Source organism: Piliocolobus tephrosceles, chromosome X, assembly GCF_002776525.5.
Source record: "Piliocolobus tephrosceles isolate RC106 chromosome X, ASM277652v3, whole genome shotgun sequence".
Taxonomy (NCBI): Eukaryota; Metazoa; Chordata; class Mammalia; order Primates; family Cercopithecidae; genus Piliocolobus; species Piliocolobus tephrosceles.
Window position 1 is genome coordinate 63,000,786 of NC_045455.1, and position 17,946 is coordinate 63,018,731.

The window sequence follows — 17,946 nt, forward strand, 5'->3', positions numbered from 1 at the left end:
TGAGGCAAGAATGAATGATCTTTTGGATTTCTTCTGACCTATGGGAAATAGTGGTATGATAGCTGCAGGTTTATCTGACATATGAGTATGAGAGGGTGGACAGATATTAGGCCCACTGTCTCCCGCATGTCAGATAATGACATCTCTTATTAAAAGTAAACTTGAAGGTGAGAGGGATCAAACAGAAGATTCATAGTTTTCTAAGTTCCTCCCCATATTCCTGCAGCTATCTACTTCAAAAACCTTTCAGATATCTGATAGCATTAGAATGTTTATTGAAAGTGTTCCACCCAGGCTGGCGTGGTGTATCACACCTGTAACACCAGCACTTTGGGAGGCAGAGGAGGGCAGATTGCTTGAGCCCAGGAGTTCAATACCAGCTTGGGCAATGTGGTGAAAACCCATCTCTACAAAAAACACAAAAGTTACCTGGGTGTGGTGGTGTATACCTGTAGTCCCAGCTACTCTAGACGCTGAGGTGGGAGGGCTAAATTAGTCTGGGAGGTCAAGGCTGCAGTGAGCCATTTTAGCACCCACTGTACTCCAGCCTGGGTGACAGAGTGAGACCCTGTATCAAAATAAATAATATTCCACCCTGAGACTTAATACAACCATTTAAGGATGATTTAAGTGATTAGCATTTAGATGTATCTATAAATTTAGCTTTATATGAGGCCACCTTATAAACTGGTTCACTTAAGAGTAGTCCAGGAAGTTTCCCTCTTATGCTGAATTCCCCTTCATGGCCTGTCTATACAATGATTTCAGATTTTTAGGCAAACATGGTATTAAGCAATAAAAGGGACCAGTTTTTCATATTCACAATTCTTCCTGTTTGCTAGACCAAACCAAGCAAACAAATCAAAAATCCGTCACAAAGTATTTGGTGCCTAACACCACCAATGACAATGCTACCTTCTGAATCTTGGATATTTGGATCCCTTTCTGCATATTTTTTTAGAACTTGTGCATAATAGGAGGCTTTGCATAACCATGGAGAGAAGCATGAGCACAGTGCCATGGCTCTGTCCTAGTGAATACAGAGGAGCTTTCTCATAAAGGCAATTTCTCCACATATTACCATATTTGTGGTGTGGATCTTCAAATCCTCAACCCATTAGACAGGTAAGGGGAGGGTTGAGGAATGTGGGGTGGGGGCTATTGTCCATTAACTACTGTGTAAAAACAATGTTGCAAATATTAACTTATTTTCCCTCTTATTTACCAGATATTTTCTGTCTTCTTCTTTCACACATTAAAAACAAAGAAAGAAAAAAGGTTTCAGAATTTTCGAGGAGAGAAGTTTGCAATAGGTTGAAAACCAAAAAATAAAAACAGCACGTAGTGGCTTTTATATCTCAAACACCCAAATAAATCGTTTGGTAGTCCTAGAACCTTGCAAAAATGACTGAAGAGTGTTCCAATCCCTGTGAAGCCACGCAGAAAAAACCAGGGAAAACTTTGGAAGATAATTAGTATTGTTGACTTAATAGAACACAATTGGATAATCATGGCATTGTCCAGTGCCTGAGTGAACAGATAATTCAAGCGTTCCCTGCCTCCAGCAATGACTTGGCACTATATAACAACTCTGAAAATCAGACGTGACTCTTTGAAAATTGGGAATCTCAACAGAGTAAAATCTATTACCCTATTAGGGCTTTAAAATACAAACTATACTACAAAGTCATATTATTTTCACATTTTAGTTTATGATGTGAAATTCTTATCTGCTACACTAAACTACACTTGGAACAACTAAGTGTGCATAATTCGAACCCCCTTTCTTGAGGGGTAACTATAGGTGGTGGCTCTAATGTCTCTTCCAACAAAGGTAATTATATGCATGAGTAGGAAAAGATTCAGTTAAATTAATAGTAACTTCTATACTCACATCTCTGTATTCCCTGAAATATAGTGCTCTAATCCCACTAATCTCAAATAAAAGAATCTAGTTTATAACTACAAAAGGCAAGGATCAGCTATCATTCCGTATGTTGGGTCAGATGACATTAGTTGGGACAATATACAAAACAGATCCATGGAAAATTCTCAAGTGCAAATATGACAGCAAAGTTGGAGGAAAAGAATATTTTGGCTGTAATATGTTCCCCACCAAATTAAACTCATGGTGCTACTGGTAGTAAAATTAGGAGTGGTAGTAATAACAATAATTATTATAAGAAGAAGAATTATTATGGTATGTAATTTTTGATTATTTATTATGTGCCAAGCACTATAGTATTTACAACATTATATTATTAAAACTTTTCAACAATTTTATCTTCAGAGTCCATGCTTCTGACCACTCTTCCATATTGCTGTCATTTACCACCAACAAACTCTAACGTAGACATTCCAAAGGGTAGGAATCAAGTCTAAGTGCCTCAAATATAATTCAGTATTCACTTTGAAGTAGTACATATTTGTGCAGCCAAGAACATACATGTTATTTTCAGTATAGTTTTTCTGCATTTCTCTGGATTCTTTGTCAATGAAATTCTGTTGGAAACAGAAGAATACATTGTTATATTTCATTTTGTACTTTAATGAATGCACAAATAAATAATCATCCAGAGGATATAGTCTATTATTCATATGCTTCCATACTAATAAAACAGAATGCCCACTTCTTGCATTTTATATGTCACATTGGTTAGAAGCTCTAAAAACAGGTTATGTTAGAGATAGGTAGTTGTGAGTATTACACTTCTAGACATGGCTGAAGCATATCTGGAAAGAGACATCTCAACTGCACTGTTATTTTTATATGTGAAGAGCAGTTCTTCACAGTTATCAGAGTGAAAATTCCATCTGCTACTTGCTATATACAGACTCTGAGCAGAAGCCACAGACCTTTAAAAATGCTTATGTGTTACAAGAAAATACAATACATTTTCAGAATCCTCAAATATTGAACCAGAAAGATTATAGAAAATTCTATGCCAAACAGAGCCCGTAGAGATTACAAACATTATAGAGAGAGGAAAACAAAAGTATCCTGAATATCCCTATTAAATAAACTGCCTCGTTATTTAGATTTGAAACACAATTTAGATTTTTTTCCTCTGTTGTTACTGATATAATTTCACAGTTAGGCCAAAATTGAAGAGTGGGTGAGCAAAAGACATGTACTGTAAGTGGCAGGGGCAAGTAGAACCAAGGAGGCAGGGGGACACATGAGCAAGTTTAACTTTTGATTCTTTTCAGAAAAGAAAACAATGAGAAAGAAAACAATTTACTAAATGAAAGGTAGTCACACACACCTCCAGAATATCAAAATTTAAGCAGCTGGTATGGCATTTCAAATATGCATTGTGGGCTGTTCCTTTAGAAAGTCATCATAACTTCTTTTCATTGTCTGTAAAAAATAGATGTTAAATAGTTCTGAGTTTTAAGAGAACACTGGGGCATCTCAGGTTCTCCAAAACATGTTTGTTTGCTGTTTCTTAAATATTTGATACAATGCATATATAGGTTAGCATACATTGTGATTGCCTGATTTTTTTAATTGAATTTCCTTTTCAGATGTTCATGATATGTGATGTCCATGTGCAGCAGATAAACATTTATAACAAAAAATATGAACGTAGTTAGTATTTATGTGTATTTGAATCTTCTATCTTTACCTGTTCTTTCTCTCTTAATTCTATTTTACCTAAGCCCATGCCCCTTATATACTTGAAGAACCTTCCAGGAGAAAAAGCTACTTTTATATGCCCTTGCTTGTTTTTGTTGTGGGGTTTTTTTTTTTTTTTTTTTTTCCAAGTAGGTTTTTTACTAGCCCCAAAGGTGTGCATTCTTGGAATAATTTAATACTATCTTAGGGCTAGTCAATTGTAAACAAGTCTGCTCTATGGAAAAACTGCTTAAAAATTGCAACTCAACATCTTAGACTATGAAAAGGAACTGACTGAGGATGTATTTTTATAATAAGCCTCCTCAATTCACATTTTAAATCAACACTTCCCATTGGAGTTTATGTGGGTTAGTAAGAACAAAGCGAAATTCTGAACTGTCATTTAGATAAAAATAATGATAACAAAAATAGTTTCTATAATTTTACAAAGGCAAATCTAGTCCTTGAAGAAATCTTACATCAACAGTTCACCAAAGTTTACAGAACTTGCTTTGTGCATCTGGGGAGTCACATGTATCTGAGTTTGTTGCCATTTCCCACAATTTAAGTGACTACCAAAAAGTAAAGTTTAAATAATTTGATCTAGAGGTTGGCAAACATTTTTCTTTTATTTATTTATTTATTTATTTATTTATTTATTTATTTATTTATTTATTTATTTATTGAGACGGAGCCTCGCTCTGTCTCCCAGGCTGCAGTGCAGTGGCCGGATCTCACCTCACTGCAAGCTCTGCCTCCCGGGTTTACGCCATTCTCCTGCCTCAGCCTCCCGAGTAGCTGGGACTACAGGCGCCCGCCACTGCACCTGGCTAGTTTTTTTGTATTTTTTGGTAGAGACGGGATTTCACCGTGTTAGCCAGGATGGTCTTGATCTCCTGACCTCGTGATCCGCCTGCCTCGGCCTCCCAAAGTGCTGGGATTACAGGCTTGAGCCACCGCGCCCGGCTGGCAAACATTTTTCTTTAAAGGACCAGATCATAAATACTTTTGACTTTGTAGGCAAACTGTCACAACTACTGAACTCTGCCATTACTGTAACTCCCAAGTACACATGAACAATAAATCAACAAATGGGCATGGCTGTGTTGCAATAAAACTTTATTTACAAAAACCGGCAGTGGCTGCACTCAGCCTGTGAATTGTAGTTTGCCATAGTTTCAAAATAGAATCATTACAATTTAATCTTTTCCCTGAAAAATCAAGAATCTTGCATATTTTATGAAAACCGTTTTATTTCAGATATTTCTAGAGTATCACAACTACTTTTTATCACATTGTCAACAGATTCAATTTTTTTGACTGAACTGAAAGCTTAGTATAAGCCATTTATAAAATGGTTGTAAAATATGGGAATTTTTATTCCCCACATGATTTTCATATTTTTTATTACTATTTCAGATTTCTAAATTACTTGCTGCTATCTGACAGAACAGGTCAGTTTTCTTTTACCTTCTGGTGATTTCTTTCATCAATAAACAGCTCAATACAAAGCTCTGAGGGATCAAACCCACTGTTAGTCTTTAAAAACTTCCTGAAAAGAGGCTTCACCCACGTAAATTATTAAAATATTGATGAAAGCAGAACAAGCCACTCCAGTAAACATTATGCATAGTGACAGTATAATACTGAGGTTAATGTATAAAATAATTTTATGAAAAATGATTGTAGGAAAAGAAAGCTTCATCTTATACATACAGTTTTAAGGTGTGTCTTCATTCATATTCATGGCAGTACACTGCCAACGATACGATGATTTTAATGTTTCTGACTGCCTCTCTTCTCTCTTGATATTACCAGGAGGCAGAGGGTCCTTTATATGCATTTTCAGCTGCATAAAGACTCTGTTTAGAACGTTTTACTGGAGTGAGCTAAGAGCTTTAGCTTGCTTAGTGGACTCCTGAATTACTGCAGCTTCATCCTGTCCTTATGCAGACTGTGACAATGTTTTATTTACTTTATTATCTTGTTACCCTTTAAAGTGTGTGTACTTTGCCCACTTAAATTAGCAGAAACCCATTTTCTCCTTTCACTAACAATAGCAAAATAGATCTATTAAAACTTTACAAGTGTAAAAAAGGACAGTCTACCATTTAGCTTGAACTAAGAAAGACTCACTTTGCACCGCTGATTTATACTCTCCCTTTCACTAGATCTCATTTACCCTATATGTTGCTGGCAAACAAAGGAATATTGGAGAGCATCTCATGTGTTTCATTTATGGTACAACATATTCTGTGTCTAATTCTAACATACATCCCAGAATGTTAAATCTACCTGGCATCAAGTAATTCATGCCTTGATGATTAATTACAAGTCTAATAGAAAAGATAAACAACCCATTGAAATTGCAGAACAGTAAGCAATTTCCTTAATCATGGAGAAATTACTAAATCCTATTCATCACAGGTGTGTAGGTTTATGTTATCAGCATCTGCTGTGAATCACATGAAGTTATTATTTTCATTCTACAGCACCAATGGGTGTTTATGGAAATAACTGTACACTATACAATTTTGATTGCACAGTGAGAAAAATAGTTATTTGGAATGCAATTTGGACTGCAATATTTCTTTTTTGTTGCCTCTCATTTGGCAGCTTATGCTACTCAGATATTATCATCAATATGCCATACATAAACTTACATTCATCACTGGTACTTAGGCTTATTAACTAAACAGCAATTATATTGTCGTAGGAGGATTATGGGAATGCCTATGACTGAGTGTTGCAATGTTTCCTTCTTTACAACACAATGTGTTTTTTGTTGTTAACAACAAGCCATAATGTAAACAGTCTGTTTGAAAGTATAAGAAATGTCATTGAAGGCAAAAACATCATTTTATGAAAATGTCCATTTATAAACATTCTTTTATAAAACTTACCAACTCAACATATTCTAACATAAAGTATATTGAACACAATCTACACAAAAGGTTCAATTGTAATAGGCAATTTTATAAATCAAAGAAGGTCTGATATTCATGCAAACTCACAAAGATCACTTGAACCCAATCTCAGTATTTTTTAAAAAGTAGGTGAGTTTTAGAGTTATCAGTTGCCACTAAATGATACATAACTTCCCCTCAAAATAAAATGGTAATTGGTTGTACCTCTTGGTAGCCTGTCATTTACCTGTAAGACACTTCTCCAGGGCGAACCCAGCCTTTGTGACTCCAGATCAACTGAAAGTAGAACAAAGACAAACAACCTCTCTTGCATTCCAGCAACAATACAGCAAGTTTGTGGACCACGTGGTAGGTCCTTGACATTCTCTTGACCACACTCAGTATCTGTAAGAGGGAAAAGTTCATTCTTTCCTCTTGTCACATACCTGAAAAGAGAGTCGAGAGGGAACATCTCTGCCTGCTTCCTACATAGTTAATTTAGTGGACTGGTTATCAGAGTTCATAACTCAAGTTTTTCCATAGGCTATAACATCATAGTGAGTTTGCTAAAAGGGACTATGTAAGGCTCACAGATGCTGGTGGTACTGAAAATTTCCAGATTTGATTATTTTTTAAAGGACAGAATTGAAAGGGAGAGACTGCAAGCTATTTTATACAGGAGATAGAAAACTAGTTGAAAAATAGACTCTGCTAATCTAACAGAGATCTTACACCAACTACTTTAAAATATGTAAACGTGCAGAGAGAAGAATTTTTACTGGGGAGACTTTTTTTAAACCATCATCAACTGCGACTACACTTGTAAATAGTAAGTTGCCATATTTGAAGTAATGAAAGTCATATTAAATACTTTCACCTGAGTTCATTAAGTGTATTGATATAATTGCAGTTCTGCTCTAATTTCATATATTAACAGAGATTTTGTATTCACTGTGCAATAGCTTCATAAAACAACATGATGTGACTACAGTTGGAACTAGAAATTAGGACTGGCCAAACAGAAACCACAGACTTTCTATTTAAGCTTCAGGCAATGATTCCGTTTGAGTTTGAATGAGCTATTTCACTTGTGTCTGTACTCATCTTGCTATAGGTATAAATTAGAATCATCATTTCTGCCCTATGATTCCTCAGAGATGATAAGAGCATAAGCTCAGATTTTAAATAAATCCTGGAAGTTTTTAAAGGAAGAAACCAGGGCTATACTAAATAACAATGAATCTATAATATCTCTTTTTATATTTAAAAATTATAATACGGCCAGGCACAGTGGGTCACGCCAGTAATCCCAGCACTTTGGGAGGTCAGGAGGTCAAGACCAGCCTGGCCAACATAGTGAAACCCCATCTCTACTAAAAATATAAAAAATTAGCCGGGTGTGGTAGCAGGTGTCTGTAATCCCAGCTACTTGGTAGGCTGAGACAGGAGAATCACTTCAACCCAAGAGGCGGAGGTCGCAGTGAGCCGAGATTGTGCCTTGCGCTCTAGGCTGGGTGACAGAGTGAGACTCCATCTCAAAAAAAAAAAAAACAAAAAAACAAAACAACAACAACAAAAAAAAAAATTATAATAGAAACTTGCGTTTTATTTTAAAAACTCATCACTGCTGTGTGGTCCAGATGTTGAGTTGACATTCCCACTATAAGCAAGAAGTGATTCATTCTCTACATGTGTTATTACAATTTTCAATCTATTTACTCTTTTAAGATGGCAAAATCCTGCTGATTTATCACACTTTTTGAATATAAAAAAGCATATACATACGTACAAAATACAATTCTTACTTTTTAAAAAAGAAATTTAGAATATTGATTTAGAGTATATATTTACTGGAATGATTTTCCCCTGGCTTTTTAGGCTGATTTTTCTTTCAGCTTTCAAATAATAGGATTTATTTAATTTATATTTAAATAAGCTATATCTGAAAGAAGATTATTTTTTAAACAACCCAAGATGGCTTACATTATTAAACATTTTATTTTTGTCTCCTATTATTATTTAGTTTTACCTTATTTTCTATGAAGAGATTTCTATTCGTGACTATTTTAGGAAGAAATTTGATTGTCTTATGTTTTTCCTGTGTTGTAATTGTCTCATACATTTGATTCTTAACCTGTGGGTTGGTATTATTGTTATCTCTATATAATACATGAGAATGCTGAGCCACATAGTGATTAAGTAACCTGCTAAGGCTGTACAGCTTTGAATTGGGAGAGAAAGAACTCGAATCCAGGCTCTCTGTTTCTAATGCTGTATTTTACCCATCTACTATATTGTCTCTCCGGGCTAGTGCCCTGAAAAAATAGAGAAATGAAGACACTATTTATCCAATAGGGTGAAAAGTACAGGAAGATAAGACTGGTGAAGGTAAGACTTAAGTGAGAGAGAGAAGAAACCAAGGGTTTGTATTTAGATATACTAACACTGGGGGACTATTATAAGCTGAATTGTGTGCCCTCAAAAGGTGTCGAAGTCCTGACCCCCAGTATTTGTGAATGTGGCCTTATTTAGAAATAGGATCTTTGCCGGTGATCAAGTTAAGACAAGGTAATTAGGGTGACCCTAATATAGTATAACCATGTCCTTATGAAAAGGAAATTTGAACACAGAGACACACATGCAGGGAGAGTGCCATATAAAAATGAAGGCAGAGATGAGGGTGATATATCTATAAGTAAAGAAATGCCAGATATTACAGGCAAACCACAGGAAGCTGGTTAAGAGGCCTGGAATAGATTTTCCCTTATAACCCTCAGAAGGAATTCACCCTGCCAACACCTTGATCTAAGACTATTGCCTCCAGAACTTGAGACAATAAATTCCTGTTGTTTAAGCCACCCAGTGGGGTACTTTGTTACAGCAGCCTTAGGAAACTAAGCAGAGGCTTGTGCTCACCAACTGGGGTGAGTTAAATAGCAGTTGTATATATGATTCTAAGTTCAAAAAAGAAGTCTGGGCTCAATGTGGTTTGAACAGAATTTATATACAAATTTGAATAAAATGCTTTCTTATAAGACACACTAATTTATGTTTCTTTTTATTGGATTCTGCCTTTTAATTACAAAATGGCCTATATCTACATATTTCTCAATATCAAATTAATTTTATCATTTCTCTGTTTCTTTTTCTTTTTTTTTGAGATGGAGTTTTGCTCTTGTTGCCCAGGCTGGAGTGCAATGGCGTGATCTCAGCTCACTGCAACCTCCACCTCCTGGATTCAAGTGATTCTCCTGCCTCAGCCTCCTGAGTAGCTGGGATTACAGGCGCATAGCACCATGCCCGGTTAATTTTTGTATCTTTAGTAGAGACTGGGTTTCCCTATGTTGGCCAGGCTGGTCTCGAACTCCTGACCTCAGGTGATCTGCCTGCCTTGGCCTCCCAAGGTGCTGGGATTATAGGCATGAGCCACCATCCCTGGTGGCTCATTTTTCATATTATGCCTACTGGATACTAGCTTAATTTTGTCCTACCCCACGTTTGTCACCATCACTCTCCCTGTAAAACTAACATGAAAACTATTTTGCAAACATGTAATATGTTAAGTATGTGGAACTAACATTTTGGGGCATTCACCTCATACCAAGAATTGTGTTCTGCATACCACATGGATGTTCTTGTCTTAATTCTATAATATTCTTTAGTGACAAAAGACAAAGCAAAAATGTTTGTAACTATACAATTCATAGCCAAGTAAATGTGACAAAATTTTAGTAAGTGTGATGTCAGGCCCATGACAGGTTCTCAACACATTCAGTTTCTCTACCTTTATGACATTTTCAATGCATATTAGTTTCCATACATTTATGAGTGGATTATTTTTCATAAAAACTATTAATATTATTGAGAATGTATCAACATAATCAAAATCAAAGTAGTCATGTGTCTATCTTCCGGTACTAAATTGCAAGAAATGTGTGTGTGTATATCATTCAGTCTTCTTAGTTGTAATCAGTAATTTAATTTTGGATAATGAAGGAGAAAAGGAGTTTATTAAAAGGATACTATATAGCCAGATGAATCAATGGGAAACCTATGGAAACAGATGAATGACATCTATGGAATCAGCCTCAGCTAACAATATCATCTGGAGAATTTATCTGGTCGGGAAACCACGGTCACCCTTTCTTACCAATCACCAGATGTTATGGCTGTCTCTGTTGCCACTACTGTATGGAAAACTCAATCCTATAGAATTCTTGTCAGAGAAATCCTATTCCTATTTGTCAGAGATCCATGGTTCCATTTTTCTGGTGTGAGCTTTTGTGGTAAAGCCAGCACCAATGTCACTGATGGGCAGAAAGTAGATCATGTTCCCGAGTCTCTGTTTTAAGAAGTCTGAAAAAGCAGGAATCGGGTATATTAACCTCCTGTGACAGGGAATGGTCTCTTACTACCAATAAAATCCATATAGTAAAATATAGCCAATTCTACGAAAGAGATTCAGATATTCCATAGCCGTAAGTAGTGACAATGCTCACCACACTGTGTCAGAGACTGTGTCTTATTCATCTGTATATTCCAACACCTAACCATGTGAATAAAACATACTAGTCAATTAATTTAACAAAATCAAATAATAAGGTACATGAAGAATAGTAACACCAATTAAGTGAAGTTCACTTTTATTATTTATTCAAACTTTAAATAAGGCTCACAATTTTGAATCCTTGTCAAATTTCATAGTTCGACCTGTATGTTTATGGGATCAGTAGTTTAATTCTATTTAATTTAATATTGGAGAGCTACTTAGATTGAGATGCATGTTCAAAAATGAAAGTGTTTTGTTCATTTAATAAATAACTGTGGCAAATTTATTAAAAATCTGTTATTCCCTGGCCCCTGAAGCAATAATTTCTCATTTGAATTCAGTTGTCATTGAAATAAAGCTAAAGCAAAAATTGGTATAATATCATTCACTTGGAATAGAAAGTAATTAATAAATAAATCTGGGTAAATGTATTGGCTAAACACTCTGAAGAACTAACAAATTAACACAGCACCTCACTCATGGTCTCTGAACATTATTCATTCATTATTCAGCATACATTTATTGAGTAACTAGAGCAACATGCCAAGTATACTGTTGGAACAGAGGATATGTCCTATATATAAAACAGTGTCACATTTATCTTAAAGGGCAAAAAAAAAAAAAAAGTAGAGAAATTCTACTTCCAAACTAATGCTATTGAAATTCTCAAATGTACAGCTAATCAGAAAGTTATTTTTGCCGAAATTATCATACAGGTTTCTATGTCACCCCAGATGTAACTGTCAAGTGCAGTTTGTGTCTCATCACTCTTTGCCACATCCTTTCTTTGGCCTTTCCTTCCATATGCTTGTCTCTCTCTTGCCTGTGGTTTTCTATTTCTGTCTCTCTATCTCTCTCTAAGAAAAAAAAAAAAAGGATACCACTTTGCCTGCTGTGCACTAAACTGAATAAGGAAATGATATCCATCAACTTTATCTCTTGGCACCATTCTTCCTGGGAATATATAGCATGCTACTAATTTTCGGGCGAATAAAATGCCCTTGCCTCTTGACTGTGGATAAATGGATATAATCTATCCTTTTGTATGTGTTTTTCACTGCTTTGTGGAACTTTCCAACTATAGTACTAGTAAAATGGAAAGAAAATCTAATCCATCCTTTGTCTTCTTGTCTTCTGAAGGACAGAAGGTTAAAATATTTATCCACTGAACCACAGGCCCCATTAGTTGAAAGCTGCCCCCAACAGCATTAACTTCCCTTCCAGAATGTAGTTTTGCATAGGCCAGGGGACCTGTGTCAAAAAATTGGGAGGGGGGTGGGAAAAGAAAAGCATGAAGAGACTTACTGTTCTGCTTGAGATAAGATGCCATCTGCACATGATACTTCTGAATTCACATGGAGCTATCCACCACGGTAGCATCCAGACTCAGTGGGTAGGCCAAAGGGAGGCAAGTACAAATGCCATTGCATGTTTTTATTTATTTATTTTTCTTCTGTCACCCAGGCTGGAGTGCAGTGGTACGATCATAGCTCAGTGAAGCCCGAAACTCCTGTGCTCAAATAATCCTCCTGCTTCAGCCCCCAGTGTAGCTGAGACTATAAGTAGACACCACCATGTTGGCTAATTAATGTTAATATTAATATTATTATTATTATTTGTAGACACTGGGTCTTGATTTGTTGCCCTGACTGGTCTTCAACTCCTGCCCTCAAGCTATCCTTTCACCTTGGCCTCTCAAAGTGCTGGGATTCCAGGTGTGAGTCACTATGCCCAGCCTGCCATTGCATGTCTTGATGTAGCGGCCAATTCTAGACTTTCCCTGACAATCTTCACCCAGCCAATAGCTGTTTTTGCCAACCCTTCTTCCTTTCTAGTTAACTAGTTTTGGAGGTGCAATTGTAACACAAGACTGGGGAGACAATGAGTTTAGGAACAGTTATTTTGTATGATAGTTTTCAAGTTCTGAAAAACTAAAAATCTAATCAAACAAAAACAGCATTGGAGGCATAAGAGTTAGGGATATGCAGATATTTGCTATCTACCATCTGAAGTATTTTTGCTCTTACCTGCATTCCAAGGGCCAGATGTTATATCATCACCAACTCTACAGTAAGTGGGGAAAGAAGTGTGGTATAATTTAGAATCCTAGGTGTCTGAAATCACCACCATTTTTTTTTATCCTCTAACCTGTATAGAGCTTTCAAATAGAAATTCTGAGGACTATGTACTGAAGTGTCTTTAGGAGGCAAACAGGCGAGGCAAGCCAGGTGGACGTTATGCCAAACTGCGTAACAGATGCTTGCCTATAGAAGACAGCAGCTACTTGCTCTATCCAAATATTGCAGGTGAGAAGAAACCTGCAGTGATAGATAGCCCAATGGTGGCTATTTCAAGATAAACCAGAAATCAGGATATTTATATAAAATCTCCCAATTTTAAAATTTGAAAACGTGTTTAAATGTTTAACTTTTATTAATTTTTAAAATATTGGAAAATAACTTTGAAATGTTTTAAATATACAAAACAAAACAAATGTACTGGCCAGGATCTTACTGCTTAGTACCAATGTGTTGATTCCTTCTTGTTCAAGTGAGGGGTGACTGGAATTACTATTTGCTTATTCATAAAGTGTAGAGGTAGTATATACAAATTTCAACATTATCTCTTAAATCAATGAATTCCTTAAATCATATCAATGCTTCCAATTATTGCTACTGAAAATTCTAATTTAAGACTATGCTGGGACAACAAAGACATGTGAACTCTGTAATTTTATTCCTTCAAAGGTCCTTGCCACCATTTAAATACATATTTGGCACTTTCTGAGAACATATGTGAAGACTAAGCACACAGAAAGGGTTTACAAAATTACCTGCCCTAAACTAGATTCAATTAAAAAATATTCAAAATCAAGATAGAACATTTATTTTTACTTCACTCAGGTGAACATATAAAGCATTCAATGCCCACTATTTGAATCTATAATACCCAAAAATGGCTATATTAAAAATTGATAAATATTTTGTTATATGCTGACCAACTGCACAATACTGTCACAGTCTTACTTATCCATGTAAATTTATATTTATTTAAAAACTTTTAAAATCCTTAAATTATTTTAGAAGTTAGGCATGAAAGTCTTTCCTTTTTTTCATGTCACAGCACCAAACATATTAGGGCTGCTTCTCTGTAATAATGTTTGTATTAGTCAGCATTCTCCAAAGGGGCAGGTCCTATAGGATAGATAGAAAGATGAGAAGAGATTCATTAAGGGATTTGACTCATTTGATAATGGAGGCTGAGAAATCCCAGGAGAGGCCATCTGCAAGCTGGAGAGCCTGAGATGTCAGTAGCATGGCTGGGTCTAATTTTGAAGGCCTCAGAACCAGGGAAGCTGATAGTATAACTCTCAGTCCAAGGTCAAAGGCCTGAGAACTAAGGGGCTTCTGGTTAGGTCCTGGAGTTCAAAGCTCCGAAAGCCTGAAATTTTGATGTCCAAAGGCAGGAGAAGAGTGTTGCAGCTCCAGCAGAGAGGGAGAGGGAGAAAGAGTGAGGGGAAATGCCCTTTTTTCTATCTGGGCTCCTAGTGGATTTGAGGGTGACCGCCCACACTGAGAGTGGATCTTCCTCATTCTGTCCACCAACTCACAAGCAACCCAGTCTTCTCTGGAAATACTTTCACAGACACATCCAAAGTATTACTACACTAGTTCTCTAGGTAATCCTTAATCCAGTCATGTTGACACCTAAAATTAAGCATCACAATATTCAAAACAATAGCTATATAATTTATATTTTTTATTAGAAAATCCTACCCACTAAATCTTTTTTTTCTGACAAGACTTGACATTGTCAGGTTGTAATAACCCCAAACAGGGGAAATTTTATTTTATTTTATTTTTCATTTTTATTTTTTTTGAGATGGAGTCTCGCTCTGTCCCCCAGGCTGGAGTGCACCGGCGTGATCTTGGCTCACTGCAAGCCCCGCCTCCCAGGTTCACGCCATTTTCCTGCCTCAGCCTCCTGAGTATCTGGGACTACAGGCACCTGCCATCACACCGGGCTAATTTTTTTGTATTGTTTTAGTAGAGACAGGGTTTCACTGTGTTAACCAGGATGGTCTCGATCTCCTGACTTCGTGATCCACCTGCCTTGGCCTCCCAAAGTGCTGGAATTACAGGCGTGAGCCACGGCACCCGACCAACAGGGGAAATTTGATGGTGAGGATAACAACAATCTCTTAAAAATGATGACACCAGTAGGTGCTTATACCTCATCAATTTACAATCTCAGGTTTGACTCTGAATCAAATTATCTAGAAATATGTCTACTATTATGAATATAATTGGAAAATATATTGAATATAAATCACATAACACCTTTTTCAGGAGACTTTGCCCTGCAAAGTAACTTAATCAGACAGCGAAAATATGATTGAATTCAGAAAAACAGTGTAGCTCTTTGTGAAACCCAAAAGCCATGCAGCCTGATACATGTCTTTGTATATAGTATAAGGCCACCTTACCAACTTATGAAGACATATAACAAAACAAAATGTCATGCCTTTTTCTTATCTTTGTTTTTATTAAAATATATAATACAGTATGTAACTTCTTATCTCTTTCTCTTGTTTTCGGACAAATTTCCATATGTGTTTACTGAATATACATGCATGTTAAAGCTTCCCAATATAATCTTTACTAAATAGCCATTAAACTACTGTTAATTTCTTTTCTTAAAGCTGCTACTTTTAAAATGAATGTCCAAATAGCTACACGTGTATAGCTTTGTGGCTGTTGCTTACCAATCAAAATATCAGGGGTGATAGTATCTTCAAAGGTACTTAACTTTAACCTTTCACATACAGAGGAAAAAATGGTTTAAGAGTTACAATGTCATATTATCTCTAACTTTTTTCTTCTAAAAACCAAAATTCAACTCTGGACCATTTGACTTCCATGGCATCTTCCCTTAGATTTTTACTTATTACTCCTAATCCGATTGTTGTTCCCAAACTTGTCTACAAATTATTGTACTCTGGTGAACTTCAAAAAATAGTAATGACTTTGGCCCATCACAAGAGACTTTGATTTAATTGATTATGGGTGTGTCCTAGGCTTTGGGACATTTGAAAAAAAATCAGGAGATTCTAACATGCAGACGGGCTCGGAAATCACTGTGTTAGTGCAAAGTCATGGCTCCTTGATGGGTATTTCTTGAGCACTGGCAGTCTTGCTCAGTGCTTGTATCTCAGAGAATATATGAAGTACACAAAAACTTTTTAAAGAGTGCAGCTCTTTTAAAAAATCAAGGCAAAAAGGGGTTCATAGAAATAAAAACAAAAATAAAATGCCTAAAGAAAAGTGACCTGGGTGTAGGAGGTATAGTTCTCAGGGCATGGTCTCCCCCAAATCCTGCATGTTCCAATGAATTGGGAGCCATAAAGCTCTCTTTCTCCTGCATTCAGCCTTAGGCTCATCCATATTATTATAAGAACAAAACACTAATTCCATTGATCCAGTTGAGCATGGTATTTTGAGAAAATGTAGATAATAGGTCTATAAGGATATACAGTATTTGTAAGAGCATTTCATCTAACAGTATTTAATGTAGATGGCTGTATACAGGAGGTTAATAATTGCATTGGTGCTTAATGTTCTGAGAATCATATTATGGCAATCCTATATAAGAAACAAACTGTTGAAAACATAGCTTTATATGCAGTGTAAGGTAAATGAATATTTTATTGTTTCTGGGTGCCTAATAAAAATGTAATTCTTTCAGTTTTCGTTAGCTCAATACCAAGGATGATGTAATAAGTACTTAAGGGTGTCATGTCACAATTGTCTCTTTTTCTCCTACACAGCTTGAAACTCTGCAAGAACACAACTGCAAACAAAGGAAGTGCTTGATATTTATGCATCATCTGCCACAATTTCATTGCTGCTTGAACCAGATAAATTATGAGGGGTATTTTAACAACTTATACCTCAGCTAGTAATCAGATGCTTACAGTTCAGCACAAAAATGTGTTACATTGAATGGAATAGTCTTTCCAAGTAGCTACTGCTAGATCCAAACTTTAGTTTGGAAGCATATGCACATTTATTTACACATTTTAAATTCGGGAAAAAGCATTGAAAAGAATAGTGTAATTATATTTCTATATTTGACACTGACTTTCTTACCAAGCTGACATAGTTACGTGACTTTCCAAGGGATCTACTCCTGACAGTTACCATTCATTTGTGAATACAAATTTTAGTTCATCCATTAAAATTATGTTATTTGTAGAATTTACATAATTAGGCATAATATAAATTGCTAAAATATTTTAAGTAATGGTAGAGATGTGTAATCTGATACATACTCAATGAAAATGAATCATAGAAAACATAGAAGGGACCTGAGAGATTATTTTATCCATTTCCTTCAATTTGTATGTCAGTATATCAAACATTAACTCAACAAATATTTATTGAGTCTCTGTCGTTAAAAGTGCATGTAGAAATTGAGACACAGGGAACTGAGATGACTCACCCAAGGATCAAACTGGAACAAAAAGTTACAACACTTGGCTTACAATGCAAGGGTCTACACACTGCATGATGTTGCCAATACTACAGTCATGTCTGCCACCACTTCACTGCCACTGCCTGCACTTGCTAGCAGACAAACTTCCCTAAGCCATCTATTCAACATTTTATTATGAAAAATTTCATAGAAATGGCAAAACAAAGATTTTAAGGTGAATATCCTTACAGGTACCACCTGTATTCTTCCGTTAGCATTTTACCCAGTTATTTTATCACATTTCTACCCATTTATTCATCTCAGTATTAATCTGCTTTACAATTTTATTGTTAAGTACATTTTAAACTATGTTATAGACATCAGTGTACTTTTTCCTA